Source organism: Bos grunniens, chromosome 2 (genome assembly GCF_055505025.1).
Source record: "Bos grunniens cultivar Pamir isolate PY7600 chromosome 2, Bosgru_T2T1.0, whole genome shotgun sequence".
Taxonomy (NCBI): domain Eukaryota; kingdom Metazoa; phylum Chordata; class Mammalia; order Artiodactyla; family Bovidae; genus Bos; species Bos grunniens.
This window is the reverse complement of record NC_141166.1, coordinates 92,960,900-92,977,453: the sequence shown is the minus strand read 5'-3', so window position 1 is coordinate 92,977,453 and position 16,554 is coordinate 92,960,900. Positions and strand designations below refer to the sequence as shown.

General features: G+C 39.2%; 1 protein-coding gene across 1 annotated transcript in view; it reads right to left on the bottom strand.

Annotated features, from left to right (window-relative positions):
* The window catches only part of FMNL2 (formin like 2), a 332,826-nt gene extending 332,009 nt beyond the window's left edge, over positions 1-817 (bottom strand). The window contains exon 1 of the mRNA XM_086353586.1: positions 750-817. The gene's annotated coding sequence lies outside the window, so the exon portion shown is untranslated. The remainder of the gene's footprint in view (positions 1-749) is intronic.
* Between the last annotated feature and the right edge of the window lie 15,737 nt (positions 818-16,554).

Genomic DNA, 16,554 nt, shown 5'->3' with positions numbered 1-16,554 from the left:
GGGCCCGGCTGGGTTAGGGCCGCGTGCAGGAAAGGCAATCTGAGAACCTTCGGCCAAGTATCACTTTTGACCACCACCCCCACGCCACTCCAACGGAAGAGATACTAATCGTCTACATCGATTAGTAGGCATTCAGGCACATTTGGCAAGTGAATGAATTAACCAATCAGTCAATGATTGAATGCACGCATTTCTGATTTAAATTTCAGGAGCTGTTCAACAGGAGACCTCATGGGTATTTGGCAACTTCCTACGTCATAAACTGGGATGTGGGTCCATGGGTGTTTGTTTTATTGTTCTTTCTTCCCTCTGTATGTTACACATTCCCATATTCTTTTGTGCAGTTGAAATGTTTTATAAACAAATGTACTTTTATGGATATTTACAAACTTTCAGATGGATATATACATTTATACATCCTGGTCGGACCCCAGGATTTGGATGAGGAGGATTCAAAACAAATATCTGTCAAATAGCTATTACGAATGGGTTACTGTGTTCCCTGGCTAGAGAAAGACTTTCCAGTCGAATGAAGGAGAAAATTTACACAACTATGCTTTGCATGAGAAATAAGAACAGAGCATTTGAAAAGGCTCTGGAGATGGTCTTCGGCTGTAGCTGTTTTATTCCTCTATAGTACTCTTGAGAAGATTGGGCCCAACCCTGCCCTTCCTGAGACAGTGGAATTAGAGACAGCCTTAGAAAAGTGTTTAGCCACTTCTCCCTTTGTAGATTTCAAGGGTACCCACCTGGTTGACTTGTGGCTGCAGTCCTGCGATTAGTCCTTTCTTAGCTTGAAGTAGTGCTTCTTAATCCTGGTTCCTGTATCAGATTCACATGGGGAGGTTGTTAAAACTGCACTGCAGGATGGGCCCTGACTATTATCAGAATTTCCCTAAGCTAAGAGCTAGGGCCTGGACAGGTATATTTTTTAACAAGCCTTCCAGGTGCTTCTGATATAAAACTGGAGTTGTTACCCTCTTGTTAAAAATCATCTGCTTCTAGATGAGGTAACACACCAAAATTCAGGCATCAAGAATCATGTTTCATTCAGGTTTATAAACTTCAAGATGACTTGAACACAGTGGATGTTCAATAACTATTGAATTTTTACCAAAAGCCTATGGAGCAGATATACACAAATACATCATGTGTGTGTATGGTCTCTTCAGTAAATCACTTATAGTTTGATTTTTTTTAAGAAGGAAGCAAGTATAAATAAATTCAACTTAAAATCTGAATAAATGCAATCTGTATTTCTAAAATTATACTATATCAAAGTTAACAGTAAATGTGTTACCAAAGGAAGAAAAACAGGGACACACACACACCAACTAGTGAAAATGAGTGAGAAAGAAAAACAGTGAATTCAGACCAAGTGAGACATTTCTGACCCACAGATCTATTTATTTTCTCTGTAATCTCTAGACATACACTTTGGGTCTGATTGACTCACAAAATTAGCCCACCTACGGGGTTGCCCATCTGGATGGAAAATCTAAGATTCTTTTCTGCGATTGAGAAATCTCTTTTTATTACATTTATGGCTCCCTCTGGCCATATTTCTGCCAGTAACCAGGACCTTTTTTTCCCCCTAAGTCTTATCACATCTAATCTCTCATAATCTCACACTTTGAGAGGAGTCAGGGATAAAGTGCGCAAATCCAGGAACCAAAAGAACCTCTCTGCCATTTCAAGTTCTGCAGTCTCTACTACTTGGTTATTATTTATGACTGTTGTTAAGTGCAAAAATAAATAAAACACTCATTGTATTATATAATTTCTGTAGGAATTTCTACCAAAATCTCAGAAAAATGTTTGTTTAGGGGACAGTGTGGACAGAGAGGAAGAAGACATTTTTATTCCTTTAATTGACGTCCTCTTCCTCCCTCCCCACAAAATTAAAACCAAGTGGTCATTTTAAAATATGTATTTCGTTTTCTGATCACTAATACCTATGATTTACAATTTTACAAAGTTGTAAACTATTGGCATTTTGTCAGTTGTCATTTAGTCTGTTAAGACTATCCATTCAGCTTCCATGGAAAATGAAATATTAAAACTTTATCTGCTCTCTGCCAGGAATTTGCAAACGATACCAGGCATGGCTTGATCAGGAATTCCCCTATAACAGAGTCACTGCTTTCAAAGAAGCTTTTCCATCATTCACAGCAAATACTCCTTACAAGACTGGCTGAGTTTCATTGGTATCTCCTCAGGTTTTTAACTTAAGGAAGTGCCCTGTAGCAAAGTTCACTTAGCTTCTTTAAAGGCACTGGTGTTATCCTAATAAAATTCCCTTCGTGTGTACTGTTTATGTTATTTAAAATGGTATTTTAAATTTCAAAAACTTAAATTTAAAATACAGTTTTTGAAAGTTTATTTCTACTACAAAGTAATACAATTATGTATATCCTGGGATAAATGTGTCAAAAGATGTATAAGGCTTGTACACTAAAAATATTTTAAGATGCAATTCTCCCCAAATGGATCTATAAATTTAATGTATTCAAAAGTAAAATCCTAGCAGATACTTTCGTAGACATTGACAAGCCACTTCTAAGATTTATGTGGGAATATAAAGGACCTGGGGCTTCCCAGGTGGCTCTAGTGGTAAAGAACCTGACTGCCAATGCAGGAGACCTAAGAGATGCGGTTTAATTCCTAGGTTGGGAAGATCCCCTGGAGGAGGGCATGGCAACCCACTTCAGTATTCTCTCCTGGAGAATACTGGGAGAGTATTAGTGGGCTAGAATTTATAGGATAGCAAAGAGTCAGACACGACTGAAGCGACTTAGCACACACGCATAAAGGACTTAAGATAACCAGGGGTGCTTCCCAGATGGCACTAGTAGTAAAGAACTCTCCTGCCAATGCAGGAGACGCAGTTCGATCCCTGGGTCTGGAAGACGCCCTGAGGAGAGCATGGAAACTCACTCCAGTATTCTTGCCTGGAGAATCCCATGGACAGAGGACCCTGGCAGGCTATAGTCCATAGGATCATAAAGTGTTGGACACTACTGAAGCGACTTAGCATGAATGCAGGATAGCCGAGACAACTTTGAAAAACAAACAAACAAAAAAAAGATGGGAGGACTAACTCTATCTGATTTCAAGACTTATTATAAAGCTACAGTAATCAAGAGAGTATGATACTGGTATCAAGATAAGCAGATAGATCAATGGAATAGAATGGAAAATCCAGAAACAGGCCCAAACATACATTGACAACTGATTTTTGACTAAAGTATAATGGCAATTTGGTACAGAAATGATAGACTTTTCAACAAATGGTTGAAATAGTAATTGTGGAGGAATTCAATACCCAAATGTGAAAAAAGAACTTCAGTACATACCCCACACCATGTGCAAAACAACTCAAAATAGATCAGAGACCTAAGTGCAAAACCTAAAACTATATAACTTCTAGGAGAAAATATAGGCAAATATTTTATATACCTTGGGTAAGGCAAATATATAAACAAGTAAGAAAGAATTGATAAGTTGTACTTTATCTAACATTGCAACATCTACTCTTTGAAAGATACAGTTAATAGAACCAAAGACATACTGCAAACTAAAAGAAAATATGAGTTAACTACATATCTGGTAAAAGACTTGTACCCAGAGCACCTAAAGAATTCTCAAAATTCAATAAATGGAAAACAGTGGAGAAAAAAAGATTTGAACAGACACTTAACACAAAGAAATACATCTGTGACTAGTAAACACATAAAAATATGTTCAATATCATGCCTCATCAGGGAAATGCAAATAAAGCCACAGTGAAATACTATTATATACCTATCAGAATGGCAAAAAATTTTAAGATCACACCAAATGTTGGCAAGAATTTAGAGTATCTAGAACTCTCACCCAATGCTGCTGGGATTGTAAAATGATGTAACCACTTTGGAAAGCAGTTCAGTGTTTCTTAAAAATTTAAACATACACCTACCATAAGATTGAGCCATTCCACTCACGAGTCTTTACCCAAGAAATATGAAAGCATATGTCAAAACAAAAACTTTTACATAATATTCATAGGAGCTTTATTTGTAATGACCAAAAACTGGAATCAAGTATCCATCAATAGTTGAAAGAATAAGCAAAACTGTGGCAGTGAAAGTATGAACTATTGATAAAGCAATGTGGTTGAGTCTCAATAATTATGCTGAAAAATATTATGCTGACAAAAAAATTGTATAAACTATATTATTCCGTTTAAATAAAATTCTAGAAAAGGCAAATTAATCTACAGAAGGAGAAAGCAGACTGTTGGGAGAGGGAGGACAGGGAGAATTCCAAAGGTGCTGAGGACACTTTTGAGGGTGGTGAATATGTTTATTAACTAGACTACAGTGCTGGTTTCATGGTGTATACATTTGTTAAACATAGCAAATTATAAACTGTAGATATGCACAGTTTATTGTTGGTTAACCATACCTTAATAAAGCTCTTACAAAAAATAAGTAAATCCTTTTCTCTCTCCTCTTCCTTAAAGAAATATACTGTAAAACACTGGGCTGAAATTTCCTCCTTCCTGCTTGCCATGTTAATGTTGTCTATTATTTTAATTCCTCTTTATTTATTCACATTAGCTATTAATAGTAGCAGTTGCAGTAGTAGTGGTATTACTAGCATAGACAATCTTTATTTCAAACTACTAGAAGAATTGATAGTTTTGAACTGTGGTGTTGGAGAAGATTCTTGAGAGTCCCTTGGACTGCAAGGAGATCCAACCAGTCCATTCTGAAGGAGATCAGCCCTGGGATTTCTTTGGAAGGAATGATGCTAAAGCTGAAACTCCAGTACTTTGGCCACCTCATGCAAAGAGTTGACTCATTGGAAAAGACTCTGATGCTGGGAGGGATTGGGGGCAGGAGGAGAAGCGGACGACAGAGGATGAGATGGTTGGATGTCATCACTGACTCGATGGACATGAGTCTGGGTGAACTCCGGGAGTTGGTGATGGACAGGGAGGCCTGGCGTGCCGCGATTCATGGGGTCGCAGAGAGTCGGACACGACTGATCGACTGAACTGAACTGAACTGAATGTGCTTATCAATTTATTTGCTTTTAGCATGCTGCTTTTTTCTCCTGGATTAATTTTTCATTTTCCAGAAGTACACTCTTTTAATGTTTCTTTCAGTGAAAGCTGGTGAATGGTAAAATTATAGACATTGTCTTTTTTGCTCTCAGTCTTGAATGTAGTTTATTTGGTTTATATTATGCTAGGATGGAAGTTCTTCTCCCTCCTCATTTTAAAGATATTATTCCATTCTCTCCTAGCCTTTACTGCTGTGATGAGAAATCTATTGTCATTGTAATTGCCAGGTTTTAAAAACTGATATTGCATCTTTTTCTCTCTGGTTTCTTTTAACATTTTTTTCTTTGTCTTGATTTTCTGTATTTTTACTACCATGAGTCTGTGTGCTAATGAATCTGTTTTTCCTGCTCTGGGTTTGATTTGCTTTCTCAGTTTGAAGGCTCACGGGTTTAGCGGTGTTTATTTTTCTCAGAAAATTCTCAGACATCATCTTTAAAATATTGTCTTTCCTTCATTCTCTTTTATTCTTCTTCTGAAACTTATCCATGTATTGGTCTACCTATATTCTCTTATGGAGAAGGCAATGGCAGCCCACTCCAGTACTGTTGCCTGGAAAATCCCAGATGGAGGAGCCTGGTAGGCTGCAGTCCATGGGGTCTCGAAGAGTCGGACACGACTGAGCGACTTCACTTTCACTTTTCACTTTCATGCATTGGAGAAGGAAATGGCAACCCACTCCAGTGTTCTTGCCTGGAGAATCCCAGGCACGGGAGCCTGGTGGGCTGCCGTCTATGGGGTCACACAGAGTCGGACACGACTGAAGTGACTTAGCAGCATATTCTCTTAACTATTCTTTCACATTTGGCATACGTTTGTCTCTGCAGTAGTCTAGCTGATTTTATTCAGTCTTCCAGTGCAGATACTCTGTAGTCAATCTATTGTTTCCTCATTCATTAATATGATACTTCAAGACAATATTTTTTTGATTTCCAGTCAGTTCATGAGGCACCCACTTATCGAGGTTTATCACCTTTACAATTTGCTTCAAATACCTAATGACTATAGAATGGTTGGCATTGAGTTCTTCAGCAACTTCTTGTGTAGTTATAAAAGGATCAGCTTTGATGATGGCTCTCAATTGGTCTTTGTCAACTTCTGATGGCCAGCCACTATACTCCTCATCTTAAAGTCTCTCATCTCCTTTGCAAAACTTCTTGAACCACCACTGCACTGTATGCTTGTTAGCAGTTCCTGGGCCAAATATGCTGATATTGCAAGTTGTCTCTGCTGCCTTATAACCCATTTTGAACTCAAATAAGAAAATCACTCGAATTTGTTTTTTGTCTAACATCATTTCCATAGCCTAAAATAAATATAAACCAAACAGCAAGTAATAATCATTAGCAAAAAATATAAAGTGATAAATGTGCATTAAAATGGTATATAACATAATCACATTTATCTAGAATCTATTCCAATATCAAAGGCAAATTTCAACAATGCAAAAACTGCAATTACTTTTGCACCAACCTAATACACAGGTATGTCTCTGTAGAAATCAAAACACCTTGAAAAAAAGTATAAGTCAATAGTAAAGAAGGAAAAATAGGTGAATACTGAGGCTTTTTGAATGAACTCTCAAGTATTGGTACCCCCTAGGGTACTGGTGAAACACTGCCTTGTTTCACTAATTGGTTATTTAAAAGGAGCTGAATTGGAGGAAGACTAGTTATCTTCTAGAAATCACTTGCAGCACTCTGGATGCAACTCTTGTGCAAAAAAAGAAAAGAAAAATCACAAATGCAGATAGCCTTCTATGAAAAGTCAAGTCCAGATTATTTTTCACCATTCTTTTCATCTGTCACCTCTTCTCTCTCTTCATCCTATATTCCTCTACTATACCACCTCCTCCAAAATCCTCCTTAACAACTCACTTTCAAAATGACAGGATGGGAGGGCATTAGCTTGTGATATCAGCCACAAAGCAACAACAAAGGAATATGCCGCTGATTTACAGTGTCTGCTCTTATTTCAGGGAGTCCTCATAACTTCCCTCCTTAATGTTAACTGTAGTCCAGGAGGGTGAGGGTTCCTAAGCTGGGCTGTGTGGGCAGCCCAGGATGCCCCATCCACACCTGCCCTCCGCTGCAGCTAAACACAGCCTTCCCAGCCTCCAAGGCCATCTGTCTGGCACCTTTCAACAGCTTCCAAGTCTAAGAAAACAAACCCTTTTTTAAAAAAAAAAAAAAAGTATTTTTTAAACAAGAAAGCCCAAAGGGGGAATTTCTCTTTCTGGCGGCAGCCACTTCAACCAGAATAAAGAGCATGGGGAAATAAGAAAGAGAATAAGTGGGAATAAAATCCAGTTCCCCAGTTACATAATGCATATCTAGATTTACAGTTTTATTAGTTTTCTCATTTGTTCTTCAGAGAGTTAATTTTTAGGAGAGAACTATAGATATTCTGACTGCAAGGAGCAAAGAGGCTTCTTATTCTAGAAGAGGCAATCAGACTTTTTGAAATTTGTCCTTTCCTCCCTCTTTGTCTCAGCCCAAATACCAAAAATAAGTGCCCCTTTTTTTGAACTTCGGAGAAGAAATGTTCACAAATCCATGATTATTCTGCCTAGTGAATTTGAATTCCTTGACTTGGAATTTAAACTCTAAAGGCTAATATGCATCTGATATATGCTGAAATGTTCAATAAGAGGTATCTTCCTCCTTCTGTTCTTTTTTCAAGGTGGTAATGAATTTAATCTTGGGCTTATTGTTGAAGCAATAAACATTTGTGCAGTACCTGAATGAGCAAAGAGAAAATGTGTAAATCCATGGTCTTTGTTTCAAATAACAGGAAGATGTATACAAAGCAGAACGTGTGTTGGCATATAATCTGTGAGTGCTTTCTAATGTCCCAGTTCTTCCAATGGTAAAGCTCTATTCTGGTCACTCTGTATAACAGTAATTTAAAAAATTAATACCACTGTCACAGGAATCCAACTTTCTCAAAGTTCTCTGATAATAAGCTCTACCTGGGATGTTTAGTGAACATACAGATTTCCACATGCCCTCCCTAGAAAGTCTAATTCAACTGGTCTCAGGTGGGCCCAGGAATCTGTATGTTTAGCAAAAGCCCCAAGTGGTTCCTATTTTAGGTAAGTTTAAGAAACACTGATTAATTGCTTGGGGCTGAGGAAATGACTCATCTGCAATTAAGCTTAATGCCTCTACTGAAGAAACAATGCCAAGTTATTTTAAAGCCGTTGAGTAATTATAACATATACACTGCTCTAAAAATTGAATTAGCTATTATTTCAATTAGAGAGATTGTTCCTTTTAAAATGCATTTACACATTTTTTTTTACTTTTAAAAAATATCACCAGTTCTTCGTATTTGAATTTTTTTTAAGTTTTGGATGGGGAAGAAAGCATCCTTGCTTCTATTGAATAAGTTTTTCCCAACTGAGGGGCAGGTGTCAGGTGTCCAATTTTGACATGGAATTTTGATCAGGCAGATTTCTTCCTGCCCCCAACTCACATCTATATGCAGAAGTAGACTGATTACATGCCAAATATAACATTATGCATAGAAGAAATAAAATTGTCCAGAGCTACTGAACACTACTTCTACCACTGGACTTCACCAGATTAATTTAATAAATGTTTATTGTATTATATCATTTTAGTTGCAATTATTTTCCATACGAAATTAAGACCAAAGAAAAGTTCACTGATGGAAGGAAAGGGGAGAGGGCCGGGCAGCTAATTAGGAGAACTAAAAGATTTCCTCCAAGGATCAAGCCCTTGGCTGGCTCTGTAATCACTAGTTATGAACACCTGCAGAGCTCACCTCTCTCAAGAGAACTGAACTCTGCCAACCTTACCCAGCTCTACTGGAAGAGTGCTTACAACAAGGGCCGGACGGGCCTGTCTCAGGTCCAGTTCTCATTGCCTTGTTGCTTTGTTTTGTCAGTTTTATGGAGTGGGATGTGTTTGTATTTTTTTTTTACATTCTTAAAGAAACAACCTAAAATATTGAATTGAAATCTATGAGAATAAAGCAAGTCCCCAAAGCAAAATATAAATATATGTATATTTTCTAAATCTCTATTGCACTGACAATGATTTAAAAATGGGAGTTAAAAATATTAAAAATGCAGTGAGGTTGTGGCAAATGCCTAGCCCAGATAGATACAGTGGACACCTATTTTTTGTCTATTCAACACCCCTTATTCTCAGAAGAAAACCCCCTTTTTCTTGGAACTGTTCTTCCTTCCATTCCATCCTGCTATTAACAAAAGAGCTGCCATATTTCCTTACGTCTCTTGGCCACAGCTGATCGATTAAAGGGTGGGATTCTAACTTGGCTTTGACAATAATCCTTCCCCTCCCTCCCCTCTGCTTTTTGACTTTGGACTAAAAGTATCAGGTTACATCTTCTCAAAGTGACTGAAGCTGTAGCTATTAAGCTTATATGTGGTTGATGACAATGGTGACTGATAGAGAAAAAAGAAGTAGATGAAAAATGAGATGCAAAGATAGGAAATAGATCTTCATGGAAATACTACTAATGCAAAAACAAGGCAATTGGCAAGTTGGACACAGTTTTAAAAATTCTCTAAGTCTCAGTTTTCTTGTCTGTAAAGTGAAGGTAATAGTGGTATTTAATTCAAGTAGTTTCTTGGGAATTTCCTGGAGGGGGCTTCCCTGGTAGCTCAGCTGGTAAAGAATCCACCTGCAATGCAGGAGATCCTGGTTCAATCCCTGGGTTGGCAAGATCCCCTGGAGAAGGGAATGACTACCCACTCTAGTATTCTGGCCTGCAGAATTCCGTGGACTGTATAGTCAATGGGGTCTCAAGGAGTCAGACATGACTGAACGACTTTCACTTTCACAGTGTTTAAGACTCCACACTGTGGGTCAGCCTCTGGTTGGGAACTAAGATCCCACAAGCCAAAAAAGAAAAATCAAGTAGTTTTTATGAGGAAACATTATGATAATTCATATAAGTCACTGAATACCAGACTGCCCAACACAGGAAAAGAGCTCAACAAACATCAGCCACTAAGCACCCCTAGGCATTGGGTTAAGAAATGGTAAGTTGCAGGAGTGCAACCCACATTCAAATGACATGATGTGACAAGATTTCTAGCACTGTTCAGTAGAAATATATCCCCCAATGAAATTGACAGCTATCTAAAATTTTAACAGAAGTGCCAAAAAACCCCAAACATAGCAAAATGTGGCCTTTGTTCAGGTCCTAAGGGAAACCCCATAACAGGGTTAATATTAATAGTTTACCCTGAGTGCTAACTGTGGACTAGGCAGGAAGCTAACTGGCTTACCTTTAAAATCATTAATACTTACTACCACTAGATGAGTTAGGTTTTATTCTTACTCCTGTTTTACAGATGAGGTTACTGATGCATAATGTTGAAATACGCCTTCGAGAAGACTAATCACCAAGAGTCTGGTGTTCCCAGTGCCTTGAGGATCATCAGTCAGTGTGTTTAAAAGAAATGGCTATTCCTCACTTTCCACTGTCACCTCTGTCTCTCAGTTTGTCTTGGTTACTGGTCAGTTGCTAAGTCCATGAATGGCCATTCCTGCACTAAGGGGGTTCAGCTCAGACCGGAGAAGCATATGTATTTCACTTGGCTGGGTGACGTTCCTTCTTGCTTTCCCAGTGTGGACATGCTCTCCTGGTTCCACTTTAGCCCTTCACGTTCCTCTGGGCACCACTCCCCTAATTCCATTTGTAAGCATCCCCCTGGAACTGCTTTCTTTCCCAATGGGAAGCCTGTAAGGAACTTCCGGGTACCACCCAAACCATCTCTTTATTTCTACAGTGAAAAAGGTGAAAGAAGCTCAGTCGTGTCCAACTCTTTGTGACCCCATGAACTACACAGTCCACGGAATTTTCCAGGCCAGAATACTGGAGTGGGTAGGCATTTCCTCCTCCAGGGGATCTTCCCAACCCAGGGAAAGAACCCAGGTCTCCCGCATTGCGGGTGGATTCTTTACTAACTGAGCCAGTGTCTGTTAGCTATTTCTACAGTACCTGGGCTAACTTTGTTGGACTTACAGTCTCAGAACAGAACTCTTTCATATATAGGGGACTTACTGTAGGTTTTTTTTTTTTTTTTTAGTCTGTAATTCTTGATTGCCCTTGGTTCCTGAGGCTTTCTGCTTAGTCTCAATTATTGGCTTTGTCCTGACTTGTGGCATTATTATATGCTCTAATTGGGACTGTTTATTTGTCTAGTTCTAGTTACCTGTAATCACAGCTTCCCAGCAAATGTCAGGATCATCTGCCTTTCAAAGCAGCAAATTCTGATTGCCTGTCTCTGCCTTGGCATCCAACATCCTGATTTGTCATTCCATACCCTTGACCTTCTGAAATGTATATTTTTTACTTTTCCAACTACCTTACAGGTTCCAGCTGGAAAATAATGTGCTTCATAGCACAGTTCTTAGTCGATCTGCCTTTAGATAATCTGGAGTGACTGATGAAGATTTTTAGCCCCAATGTCATGAATCAGAATTTCTATGGTATGCCCAAGAAGTATGCATTTTTAACAAGCTACCCTGGTGATTCTTATGCATAAGAGCTTGTTGTTCCTGTTGTTTTTAGTCACTGTCATGTTCAACTCTTTTGAGAATTCATGAACTGTAGCCCCCCAGGCTCCTCTGTCCATGGGATTTCCCAGGTAAGAGTACCCACTCGAGTATTGCCATTTCCTTCTCCAGGGGATCTTCCTGACTCATGGATCGAACCCATGTTTCCTGCATTGGCAGGTGGACTGTTTACCAGTGAGCCCCCAAGGAAGCCCATATAGAACTTAGGACCCATTGTATTAGAAGAGCAAGAAGTCCCAAGTATCATCATCTACTTTTTTTTAATATCCCAGGGGCTTCCAGTTCTGTGCTTAGAACCTGGATGATTCTCAGTAATAGCTAGTTGGATTAAGGAATGAATAAATCTAACTTTAGGAGGAAATCCAGTCATGGGAAATCTTCCCTGCTCTAAGGAAATTACTTGCAATTTTCACTAAATGTGCCCATAATACCAACTTCAATTAATATAATCCTCATTCCTTCATGAGCCAAATGCTTAGATCTCTTTTGGATTTTGCTTCTTCCCAAAACAATGTAATTTAAACTACTTTGGTAGTGATGAAATATCACATCAAATTGGTTCAAAATTCTCAAGGTGTTCTATAATTCAATTTAGACCTTCTCCTGGGTAGAAGCTAGATATTTCCTCCAACTATAACTGGAAGAAAATACCAAAGTGATTTTATAAGCTGGGTAAATATTGTTATGCTGCTGCTGCTGCTAAGTCACTTCAGTCGTGTCCGACTCTGTGTGACCGCATAGACATCAGCCCACCAGGCTTCCCCGTCCCTGGGATTCTCCAGGCAACAACACTGGAGTGGGTTGCCATTTCCTTCTCCAATGCATGAAAGTGAAAAGTGAAAGGGAATTTGCTTGGTTGTGTCCGACTCTTTGCAACCCCATGGACTGCAGCCTACCAGGCTCCTCCATCCATGGGATTTTCCAGGCAAGAGTACTGGAGTGGGGTGCCATTGCCTTCTCCCATTATTGTATAATTGGTCCAAATAACATACCAGAAAAAGTCACAGAAACAAGAACTCAATTTTCCATTTCTTTGGTTCCTGAGCTCATCTACTTTCTATTACACTATGTTGCTTCCTCACTTTTTTTTGCCACTTCTTAAAGAGCTTCCAACACTCCCTGTAGGATGCGGATCTTGCCCTTGGCCATGTGATGATATGCCTACTCTGAACTGGTATTACCCAGGAGTTCCCGAGCAATAAGATGCTCTGTTGATGCCCTGTCACTCAACCACTCTCCTTTTTTCCCTCCGTCAGCTCCCCTTCATGCCAGTCTTTCCTAAGCTGAGGCACCAGAGCACCACTTGCAGAATCAAAGTAATAATGGGTCTTCTTCAACAACTTCCATATGTCTTATTATGAATCAGATGAAATGATTTAGGAATCAGATATAAACAGGTTTGGCTGCATATAATGGCTAAACAAAAAGTGTTTTATTTTTCTCATATAACAAGAAGTCCAGAGGTAGGTGTTCGTACAAGATGTTGAAATTATTTCAGAGGTAATGTCTCTGCAATTTTGGCCTTTCCCTCCCTTGTGATGGCAAGACAGCCATTATATCTCCAACTATTAATCCAGATTCAAACTGAAGGAAGGAGGGAGGAGCAGTGTGCTTCTCCATGCTTACCAAGACTGAAATCTTTCCCAGAACGCATCTCACTATACACACCCAGAAGAAATCACCTAAGACCATGTTGAACAGAATGGGTCACAAGCCCCCATGTTTTTCCCCAACCAGCTATTTAAAAGGCAGAGAAAACCCTTGAAAATCAACTAATATAATCTAACACATCAGCAGGCTAAAGAAAAAAAGATCACGTGATCATATCAATAGGTTCAGAAAAAGCATTTGACAAAATCCAACACTCATTCATGATAAAAACTCGCAACTTGGAATAGAGGGAAACTTCTTCAAGTGAATAAAGACCATCATCTATGAAAAAACCCACAGCTAACATTATACTTAATGGTTAGAAGCTTTCCTGTTAAGATCAGGAACAAGGCAAGGATGTTCCCTTTCACCAATTCTTTTTGACTTCATACTAAAAGTCCTAGCTAATGCAATAAGACCAAAAAAGAAAAAACAGGGAGGAGGAGGAGATATATGGGTTGGAAAGGAAGAAATAAAGCTGTCTTTCTTTGCAGATGACATGATTATGTAGAAAATCTGAATGAATCAACAAAAAAGACTCCTGGAACTAATAAAAGATTATAATAAGATTTCAGTAGGTTCATATATCAGAGAAGGCAATGGCATCCCCTCCAGTACTCTTGCCTGGAAAATCCCATGGATGGAGGAGCCTGGTGGGCTGCAGTCCATGGGGTCGCTAAAAGTAGGACACGACTGAGCGACTTCACTTTCACTTTTCACTTTCATGCATTGGAGAAGGAAATGGCAAGCCACTCCAGTTTTCTTGCCTGGAGAATCCCAGGGACAGGGGAGCCTGGTGGGCTGCCGCCTAGGGGGTCGCACAGAGTCGGACACGACTGAAGCAACTTAGCATACACCTATTAGAAGGGCCAAAACCCTAAACAGTTGACAACACCAAATGCTGACAAGGATGTGGAGTCAGAGGAACTCTCATTCACTGCTGGTGGGAATGCAAAATGGTTCGGGCACTTTAGAAGAAAGTTTGGCAATGTCTTTCAAAACTAAACTAATGTTTTTATCACGCAATCCAGAAATCATGCTCCTTGGTATTTACTCAAATGAACTGAAAAATTATATCCAACCAAAAACCCAACAAATGTTTATAGGAGCTTTATTTATAATTGTCAAAACTTAGAAGCAACCAAAATGAATGTGTAAACAAATTGTGGTACATCCAGGCAATGGAATATTACTCAGTAATCAAAAAAAATGAATTATCAAGCCATGAAAAGACATAGAGGACATTTAAATGAAAATTACTAAATGAAATAAGCCTATCTGAAGAGGTTATATACTGTATGATTCTAACTGTATGTATTGTGGAAAAAAGGCAAAACTATGGAGACAGTAAAAAGATCAGTGGTGCCATGGGTAGGGGGTAGGGGACAGAGAGACAAAGGGGCAGAGCACAGAGAACTGTCAGGGCAATAAAAGTACTGTGTATGACACTACACTGCTGGATGCATGTTGTACCTTTGTCCAGATAAATAGAATGTTCTACACCAAGCATGAACCCTACAGTAAACTGTGAACTTTGAGTGATAATGATGTGTCAGTGTAGGTTCAGCAACTGTAACAAATGGTATGGGATGTCAATAGTCTGGGAGGCTTACGGGTGTGGGGCTCAGGGGGGTATATGTCAAGTCTCTGTATCTTCTGCTCAGTTTTGCTGTGAATCTAAAACTCTTCAAAAACAAAGTTTATTTTTTTGAAAGGCGGAGAAAGAGGAAATAGGATTGTCATTACTGACTTAGATCAATCATTATGATTTGCCTGAGACTGGGGACACTGATGCTCTGAACTAAATTGAAGTTTTGTTAGCAAGGAAGAAGAGGAGAAATCTCCTCTTTGATGAATTTCCTGGGTAAGAATATTCTTCCTTACATCACTGTCATCCTTGTTGTATATACTGCATATCTGTTGTGTAACTAACAGTGTCTACCATACAGGTGTTTCCCCATGATTTCCAGTCTTGGCACTTAAAGGACAGCCAAGGGGCCTGGCCTCCCTGCCACCTGATCTGACAGCCTCTCTCTCTGCTTCATTCTCTTGTGAGTTAAGGGTTCTTGTTTACAAAATGGGCAGCAAGGGTTCCAGGTGCACCCTGTGGTCATGAGACTGCAGCCATGGGCCAGAGCTGTGGGTCAGGGAGTTCAATAGAAGACTTTGTCCTTCACAGCACTGGAGCATAAAAACGTGTTCTTATTTTTGTTTGAATGAAATCTTTAAAAGGGAAGTGTAAACAAATGAGTTGGATACCATCAGAATTGCTTGCCTGAATCTAGAATGAGGGCGGGAGAAGTTCCCCTAAAACTCTTCTGGAAAAGTTAAAAACCCCTGGCTGGAACCAAAGGCCTATCAGAGCTGCCTTTTAAACACGGCTCGCATGGCCTGAGGGAATTAAAAAGGATGCTATTCTGCCCTCTGGTAGTTAAAGAATGGCCAGCAATGTTGTTGGAATAGACTTATGCATATTAAAATGTTCATGTATGTGAATAATGTTCTGCTGAAGCCAGAACTTAAGTCAAAAATCCTTTAAAAGGAAAGAACTGTTAACATTAATTAATTAGAGTTGATGTTTACACCCTTATTATAACAAAGCCTGGCTGCTTGTGTAAACCAAAGTCTTTTAAGTTTATTACAGCAATCAGAGTAATGTGTTGAGATTTCATGTGTGTATGTGTGTGTGAATAATGCAAATCTTGACATTCCTCAGCCGAGTACTCTTTTTATGCAGTGCTTTCACAAATAGCAATTTTCACAAGAGCAGAGTATTTCTCTTCAATAAAGAATCCCAAACAGAACTCTAATCAATGGCAGAACTAAATCCCTTCTTTATTTGATATTACCCTAAGTTCAGGCCTTAACCTCTAGGCAAATTGCCAACATCCGCTGGATCATGGAAAAAGCAAGAGAGTTCCAGAAAAACATCTATTTCTGCTTTATTGACTATGCCAAAGCCTTGGACTGTGTGGATCACAATAAACTGTGGAAAATTTTGAAAGAGTTGGGAATACCAGACCACCTGACCTGCCTCTTGAGAAATCTGTATGCAGGTCAGGAAGCAACAGTTAGAACGGGACATGGAACAACAGACTGGTTCCAAATAGGAAAAGGAGTACGTCAAGGCTGTATATTATCACCCTGCTTATTTAACTTCTATGCAGAGTACATCATGAGAAACGCTGGACTGGAAGAAACACAAGCTGGAATCAAGAT